Source organism: Conger conger, chromosome 13 (assembly GCF_963514075.1).
Source record: "Conger conger chromosome 13, fConCon1.1, whole genome shotgun sequence".
Classification (NCBI taxonomy): Eukaryota; Metazoa; Chordata; class Actinopteri; order Anguilliformes; family Congridae; genus Conger; species Conger conger.
The window spans coordinates 25,959,893-25,984,831 of record NC_083772.1 but is presented as its reverse complement, the minus strand read 5'-3'; the positions used below and the strand labels follow the sequence as shown (position 1 = coordinate 25,984,831).

Below are 24,939 nucleotides of genomic sequence, written 5' to 3'. Positions count from 1 at the left end.
TTTACAATTAATATCTAAGTGAACAGAAGCAAGCCTGACTTCTAAATGGTACAAAATTAAACATAACACATTTCTTCTTAATCATATTTTTAAAAAGCGAACAAGGAATAATCCAAAAGGGTTCCCAAACTTTTCCACAGGGCCCTTTTCCTTTTCTTATATCATTTATCAACAATAACTCCATTTAGAGTTCAGCTTTGCTTTCGATCACATACAGATTCATTATAACTGACATTTAAACCAACGGGTGCCAAAGTTTTGGCACCCCGCTGTATGTATCTACAGCACCAATTGCTTGTGTGCTTGCTTAAGGAAAGGGGTGATATATTGACAGAAACCTAGGCAAATAATATAAATGGTGTTTAATGCTTGGAGTGAGCACTGCTAAAGTTAGTATTGATTTTCATCCCAGCTCCTTTTGGTATAAATATAAACTCCAACATGCAGTGGGTAGTACCATATGTTGTACTCAGTGGAAAATTCCTGTAACTCCAAAAGTAAAAAAAAAGAACCAATCCATCTCTTAGTCACTGCTCTGGCTCCCACTAGAATCTGGATGATGATAGAAAATATGAACAGATCAGTGGGCACTTTAAATGTCAGTGCAATGCATCTGAGACAAAGAAGGGCAGAGGGTGTCCTGCATACACAAGATGCAACAATGATTACAAGATGTGATATTGTCCATTTCGTGTTATTCATTTATATAACTGGGTCATATTATTCACTGAAGTAATTCCATTTATTCTGTTGTCTTGTATCTTAAGTACCTTCAGATGCACCACAGCAGTGTTCTGTATTGAGCTACGGAAATGCAGCCCTCAGAATATAGCTCTATTTCCCACAACTAGAGAAAGCATGATAATATGTTTGGCAATATCACTGGACCATGTTTCAGTGATTGCATTTGGTTTAGCACTGTGCAGAGGATAGTGGGTATTGTCTCTATTCAGTCACTAATTGAAATATATTCAGTGAGCACTTTATTAGGTAGACCTGTACACCAGCTTGTTAATGCAAATATTTAATCAGCCATGTAGCAGCAACTATCCATCCATCCATCCATTATCTGAACCCGCTTATCCTGATCAGGGTCGCAGGGGGGCTGGAGCCTATCCCAGCATACATTGGGCGAAAGGCAGGAATACACCCTGGACAGGTCGCCAGTCCATCGCAGGGCACACGCACCATTCACTCACACACTCATGCCTACAGGCAATTTAGACTCTCCAATCGGCCTAACCTGCATGTCTTTGGACTGTGGGAGGAAACCGGAGTACCCGGAGGAAACCCACGCAGACACGGGGAGAACATGCAAACTCCACACAGAGAGGCCCTGGCCAACGGGGATTCGAACCCAGGACCTCCTTGCTGTGAGGCGGCAGTGCTACCCACTGCACCATCCATGCCGCCCTGTAGCAGCAACTAAATACATAAAATCATGCAGCCATGGTCAAGAGGTTCCGCTGTTTTTCAGACCAAATGTCAGAATGGGGAAGAAACTGTTTGCTTACCTTCTAATATATCATAGACCTTGACTTTTGCCATTGTTATGAGATAATCAACATTATATGATTCATCTGTGAGTGGTCATAATTCTTTGGCTCATTGACGTATGTATCAGAGAAAAAGCATCAAAGAAGTATTATCCATTCTTAAATATAACATATATTTGTTGCGGTGTCATAAACCTTCATATTTTGTCTCAGAGCAAAGGTGTTGTTTTGAACACCTGTGCTTGATGCATATTGAGAGTACTTGATTTCCATACTGTGTGCACACAAATTATACACTGAAGTGCCTAGAAAGGCTCACCAGGTGATGATCGCTAGTTTAGAAATGCAGCACAAGGATTTTTCTCAGTAATGTTGTCCTGTAGGCTGAAACCTTAAACCTGAAACCCCCTACAACAAGGGTGGTTAAAGAAATTTCAGCTTAACATTTCTGTATTTTTTCATAAAGGACAATTGATCATAATCAGAACATTTCATTGCTTCATAAAAATAGTTAACTGGAAAACAAACCAAATCCATGTATGAAATGACACTCAATGTTTCAATGTAGGGTGTCTTTCTGAAAGAGCAATGTTTGGTTTTAGCATATGTTGTCACCATGCACAAACCAGAACTTGAGAAACAGTACATTCTTTCCTTGATTTTTTTATCTCAAAGTGATCAAAGGCCTATGCACAAAAAGTTGATTTTTGACAGGCTTTGTTCTTCTCTGTTCATTGTGATGACAAAGCTCTAGCTGGTGGTGAGGCCAAAGTTCTTTCTGAACTTTTGGGAAAGTTTGAAAACATTCTCTAGTGCCTCTATTATCTCTGAACAGCGTCCAGATGACAGACAGACAAGAGAAACTTTTTTTTAGATGTCCACAAGGTATATCTAAGGATAATATGAAATTTTGGAAACAAAAAATCATAGCACTGGATTGCCACCTTTTTTTTCTTCTGGTTTGCAGGAAGCTTGGGAGGCTCACTGCCATTTCACAATAACTTGCGAGGGAGAGTGTGTCTGCACCCAACAGTATATCCAAAATTACCTCAAGTGCCTCATGATGCATCATGTCAGAAAAAAAACAATGATCCTCATAGATCAAAACAGAAGAAACAGGTAAAGGTTCTTAATCAACACATCTTTTATATTATGCTTCTTCTTCGACATTTAATCAATAAACTGATTAAAAATCCATTTTTAGAACTTCCGTAATAGGCTGGACCACAGCCAAAACAATAAAATAAAATGTAAGCACATTCTTTTCATATGTTACTGCACAACAGGGGCATCATTTTAGGAAAACACTTGATTTAATAAACAAAAAATGATTTTATGAATTTATGGTTGCACAAAAGACATATCTATAGCAATGTAAGATTTCCAAACTGCAAATACTTCGAAGGCATGACACTGACAAGGGGTGATTGTATGAAAATATCAACTCTAAACATCAATACCAATATATCCAGCAATAGGCTACTCGCTAAACAGCAGATATTGTAGCTATAGGAGACTACCTGAGGAATGGCATGGAACAACTTGGGCAGCCTGAAGATAGAGTTGCCTGCTAATATGTAACTTGGCACTTTTTCCAAAGTGAAGAAAAGTTGCGGGTTTGAGGTTTTCAGCTGGTTTTAAGAAATCGTCTTTATGGAACACTAACAAGCAACCCGTTTTTCCACATTTATGTCTAGTCTACTATTTTCTGCATTCAAATTTTACAATTGATTTAGGTATTCAACTCCTAGCCACGGTCCACAATGCTAAAATCATATCCAGTTGTTTGGGCTTGTTTTGATGGCAAGGTCCCTTATTTGTCTCGATAAAGCAATACCACTTGTCAAACTGAACTTGTCAAACACTTGAAGTATAATTTCTCATTGTAATTTTTCCTTTAAAATTCATCTCATGCTGTTTTTCATTTCATTTTGTAACAAATGTAATAAAAAATACCGTTTGTGGAAAAAGTAATGTTACCAAAAAGTCTAACAAATACCTAATAAAGCAGTCACTGAGTGTAGATTACTCATACAAGAGATGTGTGTAAACTGTTGCTGATATTTGGTTAATTGATAGGCCTTACTTTTTACATCATGAAAACACTGAGTAGACTCTATGGTGCAGAGCAACTTATATAATGTATGCAGTTAGATAGATACTTAAGCAATTTTGGTTATGTACTGTGTCCTGCACAAAGATACAACCACAACACTTGTTCAGGGAATTGAATTTACAAGACCACTTTCCTATCCATTAAACCGCACTGCTAACTATATTCATTAAGGACTTCTGAGCCAATGCATAATGTGACTTCATGTTGTATGGACAATTTAAATCAATCAACCAATCAATCAAATGTATTTATATAGCCTGTTATACAGAATGCTAAAAAAAAAGTTTCAGTTTTTTGCAAACTCTAGAGACTAGTGCGCGTGAAAATCCGAGGACATCAGCAGCTTCTGAGATACTCAAACCACCCTGTCTGCCACCAACAATCATTCCACAGTCAAAGTCACTTTGATCACATTTTGGTTGATGTGAACATTAACTGAAGCTCCTGACCTGGATGAATAAGTAGGTGTAATAAAGTACAAAATGTTCCTAATAAAGTGTACTGTATGTTCATTGCATTTACTCAAAATGACTTATCTTATCATATGTGTGGTTATTATAGTCACTTCCATCACTTATAGATAATTGTAATACTGGCTGTTGAATAATAATTAATTGTTCATAACTGGCTTTTTGTTGTTGTTTTTATTTTTCTTCCTCCCAAATAGCATATTTTATTGTTGCATTGCAACTGTATGTTTTTGCCACTAGGTGGCTACATGCTATCCTTGCTATCAGCAGTTTCCACACCTCCCAGTTTCAAGGGAGCAAATCATTAAAGGTGCATAGGCCCCCTCAAGGTTTTTCTTCATATATTTAAAAAAATATATAAGAAAAAATATTCAAGAAGACAATAATATCCATGCATCATTTAAACATTTTATCAGATCAAAGACAAGTCCCTCTGTGGAGACTGCAATTAGAGTCAGAGGCAACCCCCATCATGAAGAACAGAGGAGTAACTAAGATTAAAAAATAACTCATCTGGAAGCTAAGAAGGATAGCACATACATGGGTACATGAAATACAGCAGTTTGGAAAGTGTTGGAAGAAAATAAACCACTGGTTGACACTGTACCAGTTGGACAAGAAAGACAACTGCAGTTGATGACAGAAAGATCCTAAGAGCTGTGAGCCTAAAAGCTTAGAACAAGAGTGACTGATATCAACAGCAGGCTCCCAAAGGCAGGGGTGAAAATATCACAACCCACTATACACAGAAGACTTCAAGAGCAGAATAATACAGACTACAATGCAAGATGTAAACCTCTCATCTTCAGCAAGAATCAAAACCAAAATAAGAATTAGACGAATAAATACAAGTGACAAGGCAGAAGAGTTCTAAGTGCAATAACTGTTCTGGAACAAAGTTTTGTGGACAGACGAGACAAAAATAATCATTTTAACGGAAAGCTTTTAAGTGAAGAAAGGAAGGAACAGCCCATGATCCGATGCGATCCCTCCTCATGTGTGAAATATGGAAAAGGTAGTGTCATTGCTTGGGCATGTACGGCTGTTTCTGGAACAGACTCATTCATCTTGATTGATGATGTAATGGAGGACGGCAGCAGTAGGATGAATTGTGTACAAAGAAATTCCCCCAACCTCCCCCAAGGCCGGCGCTTCATCTTGCAGCAAGACAATGACTGCAAGTACACAACCTTGCACAACCAAATCATTCATCAGTGGAAAAAAGAACAACGTTTTGGACTGGCTGGTGGTACCCATGGGTCATATACAGTTATTGCACTTAGGGGCCATGCAACCAAATATTAGACTCTATTGCTTCAGACTTGTATTAGTTCATCCATTAACTTACTTTTGAAATATAGGCAGACTCACCACAGAAACAGCAGTTTCGCTCTCCGAAAAAAAGGTATGAAAAGTACATATAAAGTTACAAATACTTGTCACTGGATTGTGCAAGTACCCACAAGGTCCATTTTTACCATGGTGTGCTGCAGCAAATATTTACAAAATTTCACTGAAATGTGACAGGTTATCTGGATGGACAGATACTACTCTGATTAAGTGGAAACATAACTTAATTGCATTTTTGGGTGATCTGCCTACTATCCTACTATTCCCCTACTTTTGGAGGGCACTGTTAGAAAACCCATAACAGTGGCCACTGTGCAAACATATTTTGCTCAATATAACACTTATTTACACTGTTATAACCATTGCTTAATTTATCATCAAGTGGAATGTTTCCAGTGGACAAGTCAACAAAAAACAAAGCATGTATACATTTTCAGCTCAGAATGACTGAGAGATTGAAACGTCTCGGCAAGATTTTTTTTGCAACCATGATTTACGTAATATCAATGTGAAATCATGAATTGAAAAAAAACCTTGTTCAACCTTTTCCCACTTTGTTTTGGTCACTTGTTGCTGATGCTATATTGGCTAGATGTTCTTACAAAAGCACGATTGAAATTTAAATCATGACTCCTATCTGCTCTTAATTTACATTTCATTTATGACACCAGTTATGATTGTTGGTGGATATTTGGTGCAGGGGCCCCAAGTCGTTCATGTGTGTACTTATGTTTCATATTGTATTGAGTATATGAGATTGGATATGAGCCTGCACATTTTACAATTAATAATGGAAAAGATAAAATGTAAAATCAATTTTATTATTCCACCAAGTTGATGTAAATTTGATCACATAAACAGAAGTAATCATCCCCATTTTGTTCATTTTTTATTTATTTTTTGGACCACCATGCCATTAACATCCAACGTGAAAGCACACAAGCAATTACTAGTGTAATAGTGCCCTGAGGAAACAGCAATTACACCAGGCAAACAGTAACAATGAACTGCTGTGCCACAATTAAACTGAATGGACTATAAAAATGAATGCATACTCCAGGATCTGATTTATGCTGAATCTTTTTCAATTTAACCATTCAATAAATAATTCCAACAAAAAAAAAAACAATAGCACTTTCAGCATAAAACATTTCAACAGTATCACAATAAAGGACAATATTATAATCACATATGAAATTAGCCTCTAAAGTATGTTGGCTGGACATTTTATTATACACTTATTTAGCAAATGCCCCAATTCCCAGTGATTTGCAGAACTACTGTATCAAGGTTACATCAGAGAATACAAATAGCAAACAACTGTAAGCTGTATGCTATAAAGTATAACCAGTAGCATACAGCCACAAAGGAGACAACACAAAATCATATGCTCTCCACATACAGTCAGCTAATGCAAACCATGAACATTAAGCAATTATTGGATATAAGTATTACTGTGAAAGCACAAAGTGTTGCAGGTCATAGTTCAGCCAGCATATTAGGGAAGATATACATTTTGGGATCTGCTCTGTAGTCTGAAGGTGGTTCCCCAGGCAGTAGTGACATATAATGAGTAACTACCGTAAGCCTAAATCAGGTACCTCACACCTCTGGAGAGCTGTTACCAAATAATATTGTTGAGGTTGAGAACATAACCACAGAGGCGCAGGAATGCAGAGCAGAACTATGCCTACAGGGGGCAACAGTAGGCTGTTCATTCGGCAACGGGCTTTTTAAAATTAAATATAATTACAGTGCATCCGGAAAGTATTCACAGCGCTTCACTTTTCCCACATTTTGTTATGTTACAGCCTTATTCCAAAAAAAATAAATTCATTTTTTTCCTCAAAATTCTGCACACAACACCCCATAATGACAACATGAAATAAGTTTTTTTTGAAATTTTAGCAAATTTATTAAAAATAAAAAACTAAGAAATCACATGTACATAAGTATTCACAGCCTTTGCCATGAAGCTCAAAATTGAGCTCAGGTGCATCCTGTTTCCACTGATCAACCTTGAGATGTTTCTACAGCTTAATTGGAGTCCACCTGTGGTAAATTCAGTTGATTGGACATGATTTGGAAAGGCACACACCTGTCTGTATAAGGTCCCACAGTTGACAGTGCATGTCGGAGCACAAACCAAGCATGAAGTCAAAGGAATTGTCTGTAGACCGCCGACACAGGATTGTCTCGAAGCACAAATCTTGGGGAAGGGTACAGAAAAATTTCTGTGGACTCCATCATCCGTAAATGGAAGAAGTTCGGAACTACCAGGACTGCAGCAATCCACCAATCAGGCCTGTATGGTAGAGTGGCCAGACGGAAGCCACTCCTTAGTAAAAGGCACATGGCAGCCTGCCTGGAGTTTGCCAAAAGGCACCTGAAGGACTCTCAGACCATGAGAAACAAAATTCTCTGGTCTGATGAGACAAAGATTGAACTCTTTGGCGTGAATGCCAGGCGTCATGTTTGGAGGAAACCAAGCACCGCTCATCACCTGGCCAATACCATCCCTACAGTGAAGCATGGTGGTGGCAGCATCATGCTGTGGAGACTTGTCAGGATTGAGGGAAAGATGAATGCAGCAATGTACAGAGACATCCTGGATGAAAACCTGCTCCAGAGTGCTCTTGACCTCAGACTGGGGCGACGGTTCATCTTTCAGCAGGACAACGACCCTAAGCACACAGCCAAGATATCAAAGGAGTGGCTTCAGGACAACTCTGTGAATGTCCTTGAGTGGCCCAGCCAGAGCCCAGACTTGAATCCGATTGAACATCTCTGGAGAGATCTGAAAATGGCTGTGCACCGACGCTCCCCATCCAACCTGATGGAGCTTGAGAGGTGCTGCAAAGAGGAATGGGCGAAACTGCCCAAAGATAGGTGTGCCAAGCTTGTGGCATCATATTCAAAAAGACTTGAGGCTATAATTGCTGCCAAAGGTGCATCAACAAAGTATTGAGCAAAGGCTGTGAATACTTATGTACATGTGATTTCTTCGTTTTTTATTTTTAATAAATTTGCAAAAAAAAAAAAAAAACTTCTTTCATGTTGTCATTATGGGGTGTTGTGTGTAGAATTTTGAGGGAAAAAATGAATTTATTCCATTTTTGAATAAGGCTGTAGCATAACAAAATGTGGGAAAAGTGAAGCGCTGTGAATACTTTCCGGATGCACTGTATATTGGTTGACAGAATGGAGAATATGGGAGTGTGAGGAAAGACACATTCATACATTTGTGGAAAGGAGCCCCACCCCTCTCCCATGTTTCTAAGACCCAACCTGTTACTAGACTACTTTGTGTGTTACTCTTAGTCGTATTAGCTATAGTAAGAGCTAAAATAGTGGAATCCATATATTGGCTATATTGATGTAGCTTGTCGATAATATCCATAGAAACAAATAACACAGTGATTTGCATTACATAAAGTATTCTTTTAGGATCACTCATGACATTGCAACAGTTGACAGAATGAAGTTAAAATGGACACGATCAACTGTTAAAGAGTTGTGTAGAAATGCAAGGTTATAATGATGATGATGATGATGATTATTATTATTATTATTATTATTATTATTATTTTATTATTATTATTATTATTATTATTATTATTATTATTATTGTTGTTGTTATGTTATTACTATGTTCCACGTAACATGTTTAAGCCTTTATGGAACAGTTACAGTAGGAGCATATCATTTTGTACTGTCATAGTTATTTTGCTGTTCAGCCTGTTCTGTTGGCCAACCTTTCGTTACAGAAACATTCCTGGCTAAGTGGAAGCTAAAGTCATTTTGTTTCGTTATGCAGAAGACCTGAGAGTCAAAAATGATAGTATTGATTACGTGTTTTTAATCTGAAAGTAAACCAACAGTCGGCACAAAACCTAACTGATCAAGAACGTATGCCATTGTCATTGTCTGTCGATGTTTTCAACTGCACTACGTAAATCATTAAAGAGGGCAGTTGGAGAAGTGAGTAATGAGATGTATGAGACTTGGAGTTGCAAGTGGGCACGATCCCTTTTTTTAATGTCGATAGCTTAGTACAACAATAAAGGTATATATACTTATTGTTGGCTTTTCAGTGGACCTCTCCTGTCCGGTCCTGTTGCAGTCATGCTCGCCGAAAAGAGCGTAATTTCGCGTCAGAGAGAGAAGGTCCTCCCCCTGTGTATGCTAGCTGTGGCCCCTCTCTGTCCCCCCTCTCCCTCCCTCTCTGCCATCCCCATCCCCCACTCTGTATGTGTGTGCCTGTGTTACCAACGCCGCTTGCAAGCCTGAAATTGCTGGAGCAAAGCAAGCCGGAGGAGGAAACCGCCAGCGTTTACACAGAGAAAAGGACAATTCACTGAACGCAAGGAGAAGAGAGTGAGAGAAAGAGAGTCAGGGAAAATTAGGAATAATTAAAATAATTCAACTGGATAACACTGGTAAGTCTAACTACAAATTAGATCGCGTTTGTATGCTTCTGGTGCGTGCGTTTTTTGTGTTGTTTTTTTCATGCAATTGTCCGAACTGAAATTCCATTTTGTAGGCTGGAAAATATTACAGATGGTGAATATTAAAATGAAGGCAGTTCGCAGACTGAAACCAAAATAAGTACCGTGGTTGTTCTGCCCTCCTTCATCATCATGTTTGGATAAGCGGTAGCGAGTCAATTGCCAGCTAACTATCCTAATATACACCGACTGATTCGCAGGGATGGCAGTTGTTAAACGTGACAGGGTCTGTAACATTTGGTAGCTTACATGCTAAGGCCATGGAAATGTTTCTCATGCCTAGACCAATGTGAACGACAACTAGTACTTGTAGTTAGCTAATGTTAGCGAGCTATAACTTAAAATGTTTCATTCCAATAGAACATGCAGCGTTGTAGCTAAGAAGAGGTTTCTCAAAATGGTGTCGGTAGCTAGTTCGTATGCGACTGTGACCATTTTAAAACCAGTGAATTTTCAGTGTGCAGTTATTTGTAAATATGAACGTGCTTAGCTACGTTGGATAATAATACTAGTGACAAAACGTAATTTAGCTTGGATGTCCGTTAATATTATCCATGAATAGTAGCTAGCAAGTTATAGCTCTAACTTAGCTAGCTAGGTGGTAATAGATTGCGACAACGTTACATCTAGACTAAATTACTTCTGCTGCTAGTGAAATTTATTTCCCCATCTACAAAACTAGCTTAACACAATGTAGCTACATTATCCGCTAACTGATACATAGTTAGCCCAGCTAGCTATATGCAATTAACAGACTCACTCTAGCGACCCATTATTAACTACTCTGTTGGTGATTTAGAGCTGGCGACGAACATAACCGGGTAAACTAGCAAGATCGTATCTCAACAAGCTAACAGCTAGCTAATTTAGCCATAACGAGCTAACCGTTAAACCCATGGCTCTGCAGCAAACATGCTAGACTAACTTAGCTCTAGCTAACCTTGCCTGGCTGTTCCGTATGGGGCACTGTGGCTAGAATAGCTAGCTATATATCTCAAGCTAGCAAGCTTGACAATGTTGTGTAGCATTACTTTACCTCTAGGCTAATATAAACCCAAGATAAAATACCGTAGGTTATAATAATAATTACATGTATAACATTCAGTGACGCGTTAGCTAGATAAGTTTTCTTTGCTGACACTTAACCTAATGACTGTCCTATAACGTTAGTTAGCTATTTATTAGCACGCTTACGTTATAACTGAGTTATTCATTATAATTAATAACGAAATAATAAATTATTGTATCCAACTTGTTTTATTCGCATCAGCATTTGGCAATCTAAATAAAAGTAAAGTTAACGTTGCACAAGCTATAACTTAACTAACTTGTCGTGGTAACTTTAGCTAGCTAGCTACATAATTGACACGGAACGTTAACGATTTCTGTTGAAGCAATTAGCTAACCTTCTAGCCAGCAATAGCTACAGTCCGGTTTTATTGTCAACATAAAGTGAACATTTCAATGTTGCAATGCCGAATATGTGCTGAACGTGCTTTGTTTGAGCTGAATGTAACTGGCCGTTCTGATGTAACCATCACTTCGGTTAACTTACCGTTAGTTTTTTCTTATTGGTATTGTAGCTCACATTAGCTAGCTAAACCTTAAATGTGTTTAGCAGCACGAGCTTTAACCCTTGTGTGGTGTTTCGTATGTTTGTGGTTCTGGTGGACCCGCAACATTATTTATTTTTTTTTAAATCCAACCATAACCATTTATCTAAAAACACTAAACAGATGTTGACTCTCAATTACAAGAAATATTAACCATATATCCTGTCTGTATTTCTCATTTACCTCTGCTAGACCATTCGTTTTTTGTGATAACATTTTATTTTTGAAACTCAATTATAATAGTCATGGGTGGAATAAATCATGTTTATCCTGAACAAATTTAAATGAAATACGGTTTTCACCACTATTGATGTTTATTGCACTGACCTGAACAAATTGGAAAGACTAATTTTATGTACAATATTTAATGGCAATGATAAACAAGCCCTATTGGACACAATTTTACGCTGGTGTACACATCACATGAGGTACACAGAGTTTTACTGTGTGTGTGTTGCGAATGTATTTCCTGCACTTGGCACACACGTGTTCTGTGTTTTTCTGTCCTTCTTGGGTCAACACACATTGCAACGCTTGTTGTTGTTGCTACTGGCTGCAACCTAAAATGATGAAAACAATTTTACAAACACCTCTTTCTTTCCCACTATCTGACTGATGCTCCCATCCCCATGCAGCATAATCATGAGTACCACATTTTTGCCTTTCTTTGGCATGTAGGACACCAGGGAGGTGCCGACCATGAACACAAACTTAGATGTTCTGTGTACTCAACAGCTGAGGTGGGCGCTCTGGCCTGTTTTTTCATAGTGTTCCTGCTATCATCAGCTTCCTCTTGATTAGCTCCTGTCCCAGCTTGTGCAAAATTTAAAAGTTATCGCGTGTTATAGCCCCAGAGTACCTGCTGACGGGTTGGTCCGGGGGCAGGCTGAGGGTCAGTCTCATCCTGTTTATCAAACTCACTGTCAGACTCTTGAATTCAGAGAAATGATCCTCATGTTCAGAAAATTTGACAGTGGAAGGTGTTCCTTCACACTAGCTTCTCATTCTTCTAAAGTTATTTATGTGCTGGGTCCCTCTCCCAATTTGCAGCTGGGGTAGAGTGTGAGAAAATATTGTATGCTTAGAATGTTTTGAAATAACTGTGCAGGTTCTCACAAGACATTGTGAAGTTTCACACACTACAGAGGGTAAAGAGTGTGGGAGCAGACGGGTTCCTGGTGCTAACCTCACACACTCACACACACACAGGTAGGAGGAAGACAGAGTGAAAGAATGCAGCAAACGTTTCTGTTTCATTTTTACCATGTTTGTTTTCACCAACAATTTCCACACTTTTATTACTCTCAGGTCCAGTGGACCTAAACACTACATACAATGAGCACCAAAATTAATTGGACAGTGACACATCTGTATTCTAGTAATTGAGTTTGAAAGGATGCAATGAGGTTGAAGTGCACCTTTTGTACATGATCCCTCCATTTTAAGGTACTCCATGTATTTGTTGAATTGGCTTCACAGATGTGTTTTGTTTGGCCGGTGTATTAATTTGTGTTGTTTGATAACTGTTGATGTCTAGTCTTGATTCTAGACATTGCAGTTGTCTTTAGAGATTGTTGTTGGGGTGTGACAACATGAGGAAGACAGCAACATGTCGATGCAAATTAAGTTGACCATCATAGTGCTCAGAAACAAAATCAAACAATCAGGAACATTGCAGAAACGATGGGCATGCCCAAGTCAACAGTTTGGTTCATTATTAACAAGAAAAAAAATGACTGGTGAACTCAATTATGTGAAAAGGCCTGGTAGACTGAGGAAGACCACTGTAGTAGATGACCAAACAATAGCACCTCATCTGTGAAATATGGTGGAGAAGCTTGTATGGCTTGGGCCTGTATGGCTGCCACTGGAACGGGCTCACTTGTCTTCATTGATGTGACTGCTGACAGAAGTAGAACAATTCATTCTGTAGTCAACAGAAATATTTTATCTGCTCAGACAAAACCAATTGCCTCCAAACTTAGTGGATGGCACTTCATCATGCAACAAGACAATGACCCGAAACATACTGCAAGAGCAACAAATGGGTTTTTGACAAGAATAAATCCTTGACTTGAATAAATTGAATAAATCCTTGAGTCAGTCAATGGATCGGAATCCAATTGAACATGCATCTTCCACGCTGAAGAGGAGATTGAAGGCATAAAGTCCCCAAAACATTTCTGAAGATGGCTGCCGTACAGGCCAAGCCAAAAAAGGTCACAGTCTGTATATTTAAAAAACATATATATATATTAGTAGACATTGAAAATGGGTCCCACAGACTGGAACACCACACAAGGGTTAAAGAGAGCACACGAATGAGACCAAAGTGTAAAACAACGTGTTAGTTTAGTTATCTGGCCAGTTTCTTTACTGTTCTCTCAACATGGTTGGTCAAACAATGGGCTTTTAAGACTGATAGCAAGGGGAAAGACCAAGCTATTTCAAACAATGGCCCTTTCTGATAGCTTTCATTTTTTTATTGTGTATTAAATGATTGACTTGTAGGTGTAAAGTTAATCTATTACTGTAGTAATTTTGGCAATAATAAACACAGGAAAGAAGTGATGTGATCTGAGCGAGGCCAGGGCTTTTGGCTGTCTTTTTATACCTGTGATGTTCACATTGTACTCATGATTTGTTTGAGTTATACTAATTCAGTTGTAAGATTCTGCTAATCCATGTTATTTTTCTGAACCAAGATGACTAGGACAGTTAACACTTTTGGATATTAATTTATACAGCTTGAACTTGAAACCTTCTGTTTGACCATACTTGTGAATCAAGGGCAGATTGAATCTTGGGCTTTCTTGTCAGCTTCATTATTTTCACTATTCAGTGCCAGAGATTACAGCACACACATGCACAAGGTCCTCTAAGGTTTTCATTTTATTTATTTTATTAATGTTTTATTTTAGTTTATTCCATCTTTTCCAGTCGTGCCATTTATTTATTGGATATGTATTGGATGTGCTGTATTTTAGCATTAGGTAATTTGTTTTTCATTGTGTGTATGTGTGCTGCATGCATGCGTGTGTTGGTCATATTGTAGCTGTTGTATCCATAAAACAGCTTTGTAGATGTGGCCAGTTATCAGAGTAATGGAACAGAATAAAATAATACTACTGGCATTCTTTTCTGAATTTGTGCTAATTTCTAGCCCTATTCTTTTTAAACCACATTTTGTAACAGCAGACTTACTTTTGTCACAGAGCTAGCCCACATGACAGCGGTCTTTGATAAGATACAGCTTGTTCTGCACCATTACCAGGTACAGCTCTAGCCTTTTCTTTGTAACTGTCCTGGGCAGTAACTTTGCAGGTGTAGGTAGAGTAACAAACTGATCTGGTCCCAGAATCCATCCCTCAGTATCCTGGGCTGACAGAAACCTGTAGTAGGGAGGACAGTAATCTACAATTCTGTGACACTGAAATTGAAAGCATCCTTTAAGTTTCAATAATATTCTGCACTCCCTTTTTTCAGATGTATTTTTAGAAACTTAATTTTGAAGGTTACAGATCTAGTACATGCCTGGGAAAGCTCTCTGAATGCTAAGACTGACTGAAGCATATTACTGAAGAGTATTGTGGAAAGATGCGTATACCTCCAGGGAAGTCAGATGTTTTTATAGGACATCAAAATGGTATCAGTGCTTTATGTAGAATGTAGTAGCCTAATATGTAGTATCCTATCATTCTAAAGCTGCTTGATGGGATTGGGATTTTGGTTGATTCTTGAAATAAAATTCAGCATCACCGAATTTACAGTGAAGCTGTCCTCAGTTATGACAGGGTTGTTGCTGTGACATCACATGCAGAACCACAATGAACCCATTTGCGAAAGGAAAAAAACGGCAAGGAAACGGCAAGCTTTATTTTTTAAAAGAAACTACTTTGTCTGTGATTATTTTGCATGTTTATTTCCCCTGGCAGCCATTGTTTGTATTTTGGTGTAGATAGTGCTTTAGTTTATGGATCGCTGCAAGCCTTCCAGTCTCAGATGTAATTTTGCCCAAACTTGGGAGCTTGGATGCATGGAATTACAGGTACATTGCAATTTAGCTGAGCTACTGTGACAGAATTTTGGAATTTTTTCAGTTCAATTTTCCAAATTTGAACTTCAAACACAGATGGGGATGTTCTATAAAAGTATTACAGTGGACGGAGCCAGACGGAGTGACCGGTTGCCTGCATTTGTGGTCTGTTACTGTATAGCTAGTTACTGATTGTGACAAGAAGTGCTGTCAGTGAAGTACTGCGTTTGTTCAATCCAACTGGCTAACATTTTGAGGCTACAGAGAGATTTCAGTGTTCAAATTAGGCTGAGCCCATTGCTGTAGAATGAGCAGGAACATGCTGACCCTTCTGCCAATTTCCCACTTTATTTACAGCCCCAAAGAGTTCTCAAAAGAGGCAGTTGCATGCTGGGATTTGGAAGGCAGATGTGAATGGCTTAGATTCATTATTGATGAGCGTGTTATGCTGACATTTCTGTAGCCCACGGGTATTTCTCAGCAGATTGGAGACCTTCATCTTTGGCTAAAAATGGTAACATTTCAGGCCATTCACTAGTGAGATGCTTGACGTTGAGGATTGAGGATTGACATCTGAAGAATAAGGTGTGTTGTTAACCATAGAGGTAGCAGATCTGCTGATGTGCTGTTGTAATTTTATAGCCCTGTATGGGAAATATCACAAGAAATAGCGCAAACAAAAGATCTGTTGGCTCATATTTTATACTGTATTTCTAAAGCTTGATGTATTTTGGTAGCATCAACGAGAGGGGCTCAGTTTTTAGTATTTCTTTTTTTCATACATAAGCCAATTTCTTATTTATATTTGTATTGGCATGTTTGTTTTCCAAAGAGGCAGGAGAGGAACATGTTAAAGGGATTATTTTTAAGGAATGTTTGGACACGTTATTCTGTAAGATATTTCTTCATGGCAGAGTGGTGTAGAGAAGCTTGCGGTTTTCCACTCACTGGCTGGACCCTGGGCAAGGCTCTGGTACATGAATGAACAGGCCATATGTAAAGTCTGAGAGACATGCAGTGTCCCTGAAGAAGTCCATCTGCAGTAAATAACGGTTCGCATTAGAGCCATGTATCACCATAACGTGCAGCTTGGGGTCATGTGGGAACACAGGTGCAGATGAAGGATAAAGAGGTTGTGTTGTGTATTAATCTCCTGTTGAGGCAGTTCATCCTTCGCCTCGGGCAATTTCTCCCACTGCCCCTCCCCCGCCCTTCCTGTGTGCTCAGACTTGGCCTCTGGGCCTAATTCGATGATCACACGCCGCGAGCCATCGTGAAAGCGATATCAGAAAGACAATAAGGCAATAATGGACTGTCGGTAAAGATATGCTTTATCAACAGAAAGCAGAGTTGTTTAGCTCCACTGTTTGAGGCATGGGGGACGGAAGCTTGTGATCCACAGTGTGTCGTTTGTGGTGTGTGGGATCTGTGGGTTCAGCGGTTGCCTATTTTTGTCCTGTCCGGGCAGGTGGAAAGGCCTGCTCCTATGTAGGTCTGAATTTTGACCGTTACCTTTCCCTTTTCGGAAGTAGCCATATATACAGACGTGGAAGCACATACACGCACGGACACATACACACACACACACACACAAATGGGGTCCTACTGGGATGTTTTCGGCTGAACGTTGTCACAGAGGGCAGGTGTTACACACCCAAGCCCCTTGCCTGTATTGACACATGGGGAATAACGCGGGTGTCCTGGAAGCGAGGGATGCAGTAAGGCCTTAAAGAGCGAGCCCGTCGCACAGTGGGAACGGAGACTTGAGGGTTGGGCTCCAGTGGTGTGAAAGCCACACCATCCCCTTTTAAAGAAAGGTGGCACTCTGAAAGCAGAGAGCAGTGACACAAAAGGGCTAGCCCATGCCAGAGAATGTCTACTCATGGCGTTCTCAGGAATGCGAGGACCGGAGGCTGAATGCCATGTGAGGATTCGGGCTACGCACCGAAAGTTGGTTTTGCTCAATTGTTCGGGAGATAATGGCCTTTGCAAAACAGATGTAATGGTTGTCTGAATGCCAGCCATTTAATTAGAATAGGCTTTTTATAACTGTGGAAAAAGCACTCATTGCCTGGTTAATGCAATGACTTTTCTTTTTCAAGAGATAAGGACCCCCCCCCCCCCCCCCCCCCCACCCCACTATTAAACTCCTGTTGTGATACTGCATGTGTGGTTGATTAATTTCTGGTAGCATGCTAATGCATTTTTATTCTCTGGATATTTTGTGGGCTGAGTGTGTTTCCTTTGTTTTTGAATAGTGACCAGTTTACTCTTGCAGCTCTTAAGATGATTTTCGCCACAATTATAACCTTATGAGCACTCTCTTGTGCTTTCTCTCACTCTCTCCCTTCCTCATATCCCTGTGATTTGCGGTGTTATCTAATTCTGAATCTAATTGACTCATTTCATTTTTGTACATCAGAAGGGTATTAACTGAACAGTCTAGCTTTGTGTTGCGGTGCTAAAGAAACGCGCGTGCACGCAGCATATGCACTTTGCGTGCGCGCTCATCCACTTCATCGCTGGAATAGACTGATTTGATTTGAGGCAGCTGCGAAAGTTCACCAAGTGGCCACGGTTGTGGATACTCCCGTTGCCAACGGCACCCAGGCTAGGCAATCTCCTCATTTCCCCGGGCACTACTCTCACATCATTGCTGGCACTTTTGCTTTGCACCCTTTAAATTTGAGTTTTCCTCTACATCCTCCCCTGCTTTAGTGTACTCTTACTTGCTATTGCTGATGGTTTCTCCAGAGCTTTTAGGACCATGCAGACCACTGTCTCTCTCTCTCTCTCAGGTATCCAGTAGTGCTCAAACCCACCCCTACTGAGAATGTGTAATCTATTCATATATATATATGCATATATATTGGAACAAATCATTTTGCTTGCTTTGCTATAATGACGCAATTCAGAGGCAGTGTTATCTTAATTTTGTTTTGAAGCACTTCAGCTGCTGACTGCAGACTCACTGACATGGTTACTAGAGAAGGCAAACAAAGTAGTCCATGCTTACTTGCTAGCTAGCTTGCTAGCTGACACACAAATTTTCTTTTTTAGCCAAATGTTTTTGTTAACCCTACCCAAACATGCCCTAAACTCAACATGAAAAATCTTGCTGCCTACATTTAATAAATGAAGTGGGCCTGTGACTGATGAGAAAGACGTTGAAGGCAACGTTGATGATGAGGATAGTAATTACAATGACCAGTTGGTTCTTTCTTGCCCCAGGGCCTGGATTTGTGTGGCCTTTGTCTGGCTTTAGTGCTTTTGACACTAGAAGGGTCAGAGGTCATTAAGGGTCAGCACACGCACGAACAGAAGCAGGCTTCAGTTTCGCCTGCAGGTGCTCAGAGGTGGGAGAGCCTTGGGTAAAATGCTACCTTTGTGCTGCCACCATGACAGCTTACAATTGGCTACTCGGATTTGGCAAGTGGGTTTGTCCTGGGTGGTGAACTGGTAGGAATCACAGAAACACAACGGAACCGTAAGACCGCCTCAAAGTACATTGGGATTGTTCCATCTCATCTCCCGGAAGCTACTGGCTTCCCCCGAACCTGACATGCCTCTAACCACCCCTGGCTTTCCCTTGCGTTTCACACTTCAGCTGCTCCCTGTTCAGATCCCCGTAATACGATACCTGACACAGGGAAGGATTCCCGCTCGTGCCCGTGGGTGCTTCTACGACTCGGCCTGCCAGAGGTGATTTGATTAAAGGTGCATTTACTTGTCGGTTTTATTGAATTAGCGTTCAAACAATTAGGTTTTGCACGGGGCTCCATTTGTCAGGTGTGATTTTACCCGTCATCCCAGACACCTTTGAGGTGGAGGTGCTGTGTTTTGATTAAAAGAAGTAGCAAGAGGCGAGGCACTGACTGGATTTTTTTTTTTTTTTATATGAGTGAGAGCTCATTAGCATACTAAGTTGCAGTACAGTTGGAGTTTGGGAGGTTTGTTTGAGTCCAAACCCTTTAGAGTGACTTATGTACAGCGTATGCTAGATGCTTTCACTGGCTTATTTTTGTTCACTGTATGTCCTGCTCAGTGAGCTGTGATATATGGGACTGTAGCATAACTAATACCATTACAATCAGAATGTTCAGTATTGTTGATATTGGTCTTTCAGCTGAGCTGTACGTGGTATTGCATGTTAATGGTCGCCCTGTTGTGTTTATCGTTATTGGCCCCAGCCCCAGTGGACAGGTTGTATAGCAGTGTTGTGTGGTTGTCAGTTGTTGCACCCACAGTGCTCACTCAATGTCTCTGGCTCTCTGCAGCGTTCATCTATCTCTCTAACACACACACACACACAGCAAGACCCCTGTCTGGCTTTGATTCCATCTCCAGCAGACATCTACCACCCACCAACTTCTTCACACCTGAATAATTCAAAGGCCATGTCTCCATAGCAGGGCCCGGGTACAGGGGGAGTAACCAAAGAGACTGTGCTCCGTCAGAATGCCTTTCCCTGACACTGCTTTCCTATAACTCACCAAACGGACATCCTTGTTAGCATACATTGCAGACATTCGAAAGTAATATCAGCCACCTGAAAAGCATAATAAGCCTGATATATTTATAAGGAGAATAAACAAGAAAGGAACAATGGAGGTGCAATAGTTTCCATCATTGCCACCCTGTTCTGTCCATTTTGTCACCCCCATAATGCAGTGCACCATGCCCGCCCAGTCATAATGCTCTGCTCTTGCCACAGCCGTAGAGTGAGAAGAGGCCAGTAGGGGCTAGAGGCAGATCTGTTCAAAAAAGGCATCCCCTTCAAATCAGTCCTCACCTGAGGCATGACATCCTTCTCACTTGGTTAGGGATGGCATCATACATAGAGAGCTTTGATGATTCACACAGAGGATAATTCTAATCTTAGTTCATGTGGGTTCAAAAACTGATGCATGAAATGTGACATTTGCCGTGTATACATTTTTAAAGTTGTCCAAATTTTGTAAATAGACTTTTCCCTTTAAAAAGAAAAACGGAGAAGTAGGATGTACGGACAGATTGAGGGCAGTGTCCCCAACGGTGTGAAACTACAAGCAAAGGTCATAGACACTGACAATGGAAGGCCATTGCAAACAAGATTGCTGTGCTTCTGCAAATCACAGTGATGCCTGGTCCTGTCTCGCATTGTGGGGGATGTAAATCTTTGGCTTCTCTCTCCATTTTCTGTTGATATACTGTGCTGTGGGGTTACCGTATCTCACCTCAACCCTAATTGTATTTGTGGAGATCAGCTAGAAGGGACATCGCAGCCACGCATGAGACCCATTGAGTCTCTCCCTCATCTGCTCTTTATATCCGATCTCACAGCTGAAGCCTTCAAGACTACTGGCTCGTTCTCCTACCATCGTGCTCTTTGTCAGAATATCAGAATGAGTTTTTATTTTATTTTTATTCACAGTCCTGGGGCGCAGGCCTACACACAGGCGTGTGAGAGACGCGGATACGGTGTTCAGCAGCTGCGCATTCGTCTCTTTAACACAATAGGACGTTGTCTCTGAGGTTCCGACTCCTTGGCTGATCTTTATTCTGAAAGCAGGACCTGATTCATTGCACATTTAAGGTCATCATTTTACTTGGCATTGCCTCGACACCTTCTGTTAAGGGTGAATGCATGAGATTTATTTGTGTTGCTGCAGCTGTGGAGCCTCCGGGAGCTCTGTGTGGTGGATCGTGCCTGAGGACGTTTAGCTCACAGGGGAACGGAGTTTGTGTACCGTCCTCAGACCGTGTGGCGCATCTAAGCGGGAACATTACACCTGTTCACAGGAGCCCCGTGGCTCAAAGGAGACGGGAGAGCTCTGGTTTTGTCAGGAGCAAGACGTTTTGTTATGTTTGCTTTAGATATTGGCTGTTTTTGGACTCATCAGTGCAACACCAGATTGTTCCACAGTATTCTGTGTGCAGGCATTCATATTTGAGTTCATGCAGATGGGTTTCCCGTGGAAACCAAAGCATGTACAGGTCAGATTGGTATTGGCGAAGGATATTTGCACAACAGCTCCATGCTACTGTCTCTTCCCGCACCAGTAGGCGAGGCTCACAGGAGTCTGCTCAGCTGGTAGTTGAGGCCCTGCTCCAGTGGTTAGAGGATGTTGATTTTGAGTTCAGAGTTAGGACAAGCCTTACAGTAGCACATTTATTCTGCATTCTTAGTTTGGTTGAGACATTCAGACCTTGAGAATGGAGTGTGATATCATTAGGTAACTGAAGGTTGCTGGTTCAAATCCTGAGCTTGAGACTCAGAAAAAGCACTTCTTCAAATGTTTAATTTTAGGGGTTTTTTTCTTACATATTTTATTCATGACATGTGACTAAACCTTGTTAATGGAATACAGTAAGCCAGGCTTGGAGTATCAAACCCTTTTCCCATTTGTCGAGCTGGGCATTTGCAGAATCTGCTAGACTTCAGTACCACGGCAGCAGTGCCTCATCTGGAACCAAACACCTGCTCCATTGCCAACATAAGCCCACCTCCTAACCTTAAGGCCAGCCACCCGCAGCCAACGACAGCAGCGTCCACCTCTCGGTGGCATGTGGCGAGTTTCCTGGCTCAGGCTTTGGCCTGTACTGGTCCCCTGGAGGTGAACCCTCAATCAGCCAACCGGATGCCTCACTGAAGCGACTCGGCCAATCTGCGCGTGCTTCGAGTGGGCTTGGGTTCACCGGTGGGCCACCGCCATGCCAGGCGTGAGGACAGGGCCATGCCCCTGACCGCCAGCAACTCTGCCGTCTCATCAGCCATCTGCTCAGGACCAGCCAGGGACAGTAATGTGAGCCAGAGACACCCCAAGCGCAGTGTGAGTGTGTCTGTGTCTTTGTGTATTTAGAAAATAATTTAGCAGTATGTTTTTGTGTGGGTGTGCTTACATTGGATGTGTGTCCATGCGTGTGTTTGTGTGGGTAGAAACACGAATGGGGTGAGTGTGTGAGTGTGTGCGTGTGCGTGTATGGTAGTGCATCCCAGCCTGCTGTAGGCTCTCTGACCGTGCCCATTTAAACTGCGCTGTATAAACGGAGCGCGTTGCGTAACCACAGCGTAACCGCAGCGTGGCTGCTCTGTGGAGCCCAGCTCAAGGGCACTGCAGCATTGTTCTCCCCCGTGCTGCAGTACCGCACAAACAGAGGGAGGGAGGGAGGGAGGGAGGGAGGGAGGGAGGGATGGAGGGTGGGAGGGAGGGAGGGCAGCACGCAGGAGGAAAAGCTGTTCTTCTGTTCATCTGGGAGCCATGGCAATCAAACCCCCTTCTCCTCACATGCATGCACACGCACACCCATTGCACACTCGCATGCATGTTACAAAGATAAAATCGGCTCTTTCCAAAACCAGGCAAATTGTCTGTGGCATCTACAGCTATAGTTTTAGCATATCATTTAGGTATTAAATCTAATGAGCTATATTCACAGATAGCATGTTTTTGCAGAATCAATGCAAATATTTTCTTTTAGTTTTCTTTTTGTGGGAAGCAACCTCTAAAAGGCATCGATTGTGCCATCTTCATAAATCTAAACTGTTGGGCTAATTTTTTTTTTTTGTATTTTAGAATGCCATTGCATTCTAATTTGAATTGCATTACCGGTGAATTGAAACATTTTGCATGAACATTATGTCTGAAAATAGGCCTCATTCAAATTGACTAATCGTGCCCTGTTCACTTGACCTCATTCTCTGGGAGGAATCCCCATTGAGGGCTGCATGTGAGACCACTGCAACCTTGATTGTCCTTCCATTTCAAACAGAGGAAATCACGGCACTGCTGCTTCTGGTGGTGCCTACACTGAACGGCTCTCACAGGTCTTAGCCTCAGGATAGGTTATGTGAAAACAAGCTGTAGGTTACATTATGTGGTGGAGAAGGAAGCCTAGAAAAGCATGGTAAATATGGTTTCATGAAATGCATGTAGTATATTCCGTATTTATTTGGGAAATGTATTGTCATTATATAAATATATAATGTATTATCAGGAAAATACAGTACATTAGTTTAATATGTGGATAGGAAAAATGTAGATGAGTGGGAAGTTATAGGAGTCTTTACTTGCTCTAGTGTTATAACACTAGTAGGTAAAGTGCTGGTGTGTGAAAGGACCATTTGGAAATTGTTTGTGTTTCTGTGTTCAGTTCTATAGTAACAAACCTCTGTACACGTGCATAGTTACTTCTTGTGTGATGGCCTACAATGACATTACAATCAGAGTGTTCCATTTGCAGTCCCTTGCAGTATGCATACATATATATGTGCATGTTTTCTTTTGTTTAGGCTTCTAATGCCCAAAGAGAAGCCCCAGAATCGACTTGGTTCCTGCTTGTTCTTGCCATGGGAGCCATTTCACATCAAAGGAAACATTTAAGTGCTCCACTAAAGAATGTACAAGAGTTGACACAACCTCCTCTCTTGCTAAAACAGAGTGAAGTGTAGCCCTCAGTGTGAAACCGTAATTAATAGTACGCCTGCCAGGCTCTTGAACGTTACACAGGAGATATTCTTTGTCTGTGAGAACTCACATTTAGAACGGTTTGATATGTGAACGTTCTGTTGTTCCCAAGATCAGATATTCCGATGATCAAATCCTGCCTTTGTCCCCCCCCAAGCACAGTATGAAAATCTGTGTTCTCTTTCACTCTGTGGGAGGAAAACGAATGCTTCTGTATTGCGTACCTTCTGTTCCGTGTCATGCATTATCGGTTTAAAGTTCTCCTTCAAATAATATTGAGTATTGATGAGAGGGAACAGAGCTCCGTTTTTTATTCATTAGCCCTTACTAGAATTGTCAAATAAGCCAAATGAGTGACTAGTGACCTCATGTTTGAATAGCGTGTGGACGTTTCTTCCTTTGTCTTGCTTCTGTTTCTGTGCTCCACGTGATTTTCGGTGAGGGCTGGAGATTAGCGGTAGCGGAGTGTAAATTCCTGCTACCAGAGCAGCGTGGCTCTGTGTTGGGGGGCGACGGCCAATGAAGTCTATTTCCACGGCTTCTCAGAGGGTTTCCTGACCTCATTAAGTCCACTGATGTTTCTGCTTTCATTAGCGCTGAAGAAGCTACCAGTAACGGGAGCACTGATACGCAGCCATTTTCTTTTCAAAGCCAGTTGCATTCTGAGCCAAAGGAAAGCCTCGCACCGTGTGGCCATCTTGTCAAGATTGTATTTATTTTATTATTTATTTAATGTTAAAAGGGTAAAGGCTAAGATGAGAGCAAATACCAGCATTCATTTGAATGGATGTGACATTACTAATTGGCTGCTTCGCTTCTGAAAAATAAAGAAACAACTCATTATTTTCCTTTTATCTACTGATATTTTTCATCTTAATCTTATTCATCTTATTCATGAAAGAG

The 24,939-nt window shown here is 40.9% G+C and overlaps 1 protein-coding gene across 5 annotated transcripts in view; it reads left to right on the top strand.

Moving 5' to 3' along the window:
* The first annotated feature begins 9,671 nt into the window (after positions 1-9,671).
* Positions 9,672-24,939, top strand: part of fam168a (family with sequence similarity 168 member A) — a 47,041-nt gene continuing 31,773 nt past the window's right edge. For 3 of the 5 annotated variants that reach the window (XM_061217626.1, XM_061217627.1, XM_061217622.1), the window contains exon 1: positions 9,672-9,871. The gene's annotated coding sequence lies outside the window, so the exon portion shown is untranslated. Of the gene's footprint in view, positions 9,872-10,093; positions 10,167-22,311; positions 22,408-24,939 lie in introns of those variants that run through there. The other 2 variants (XM_061217623.1, XM_061217625.1) reach the window with 2 other exon arrangements.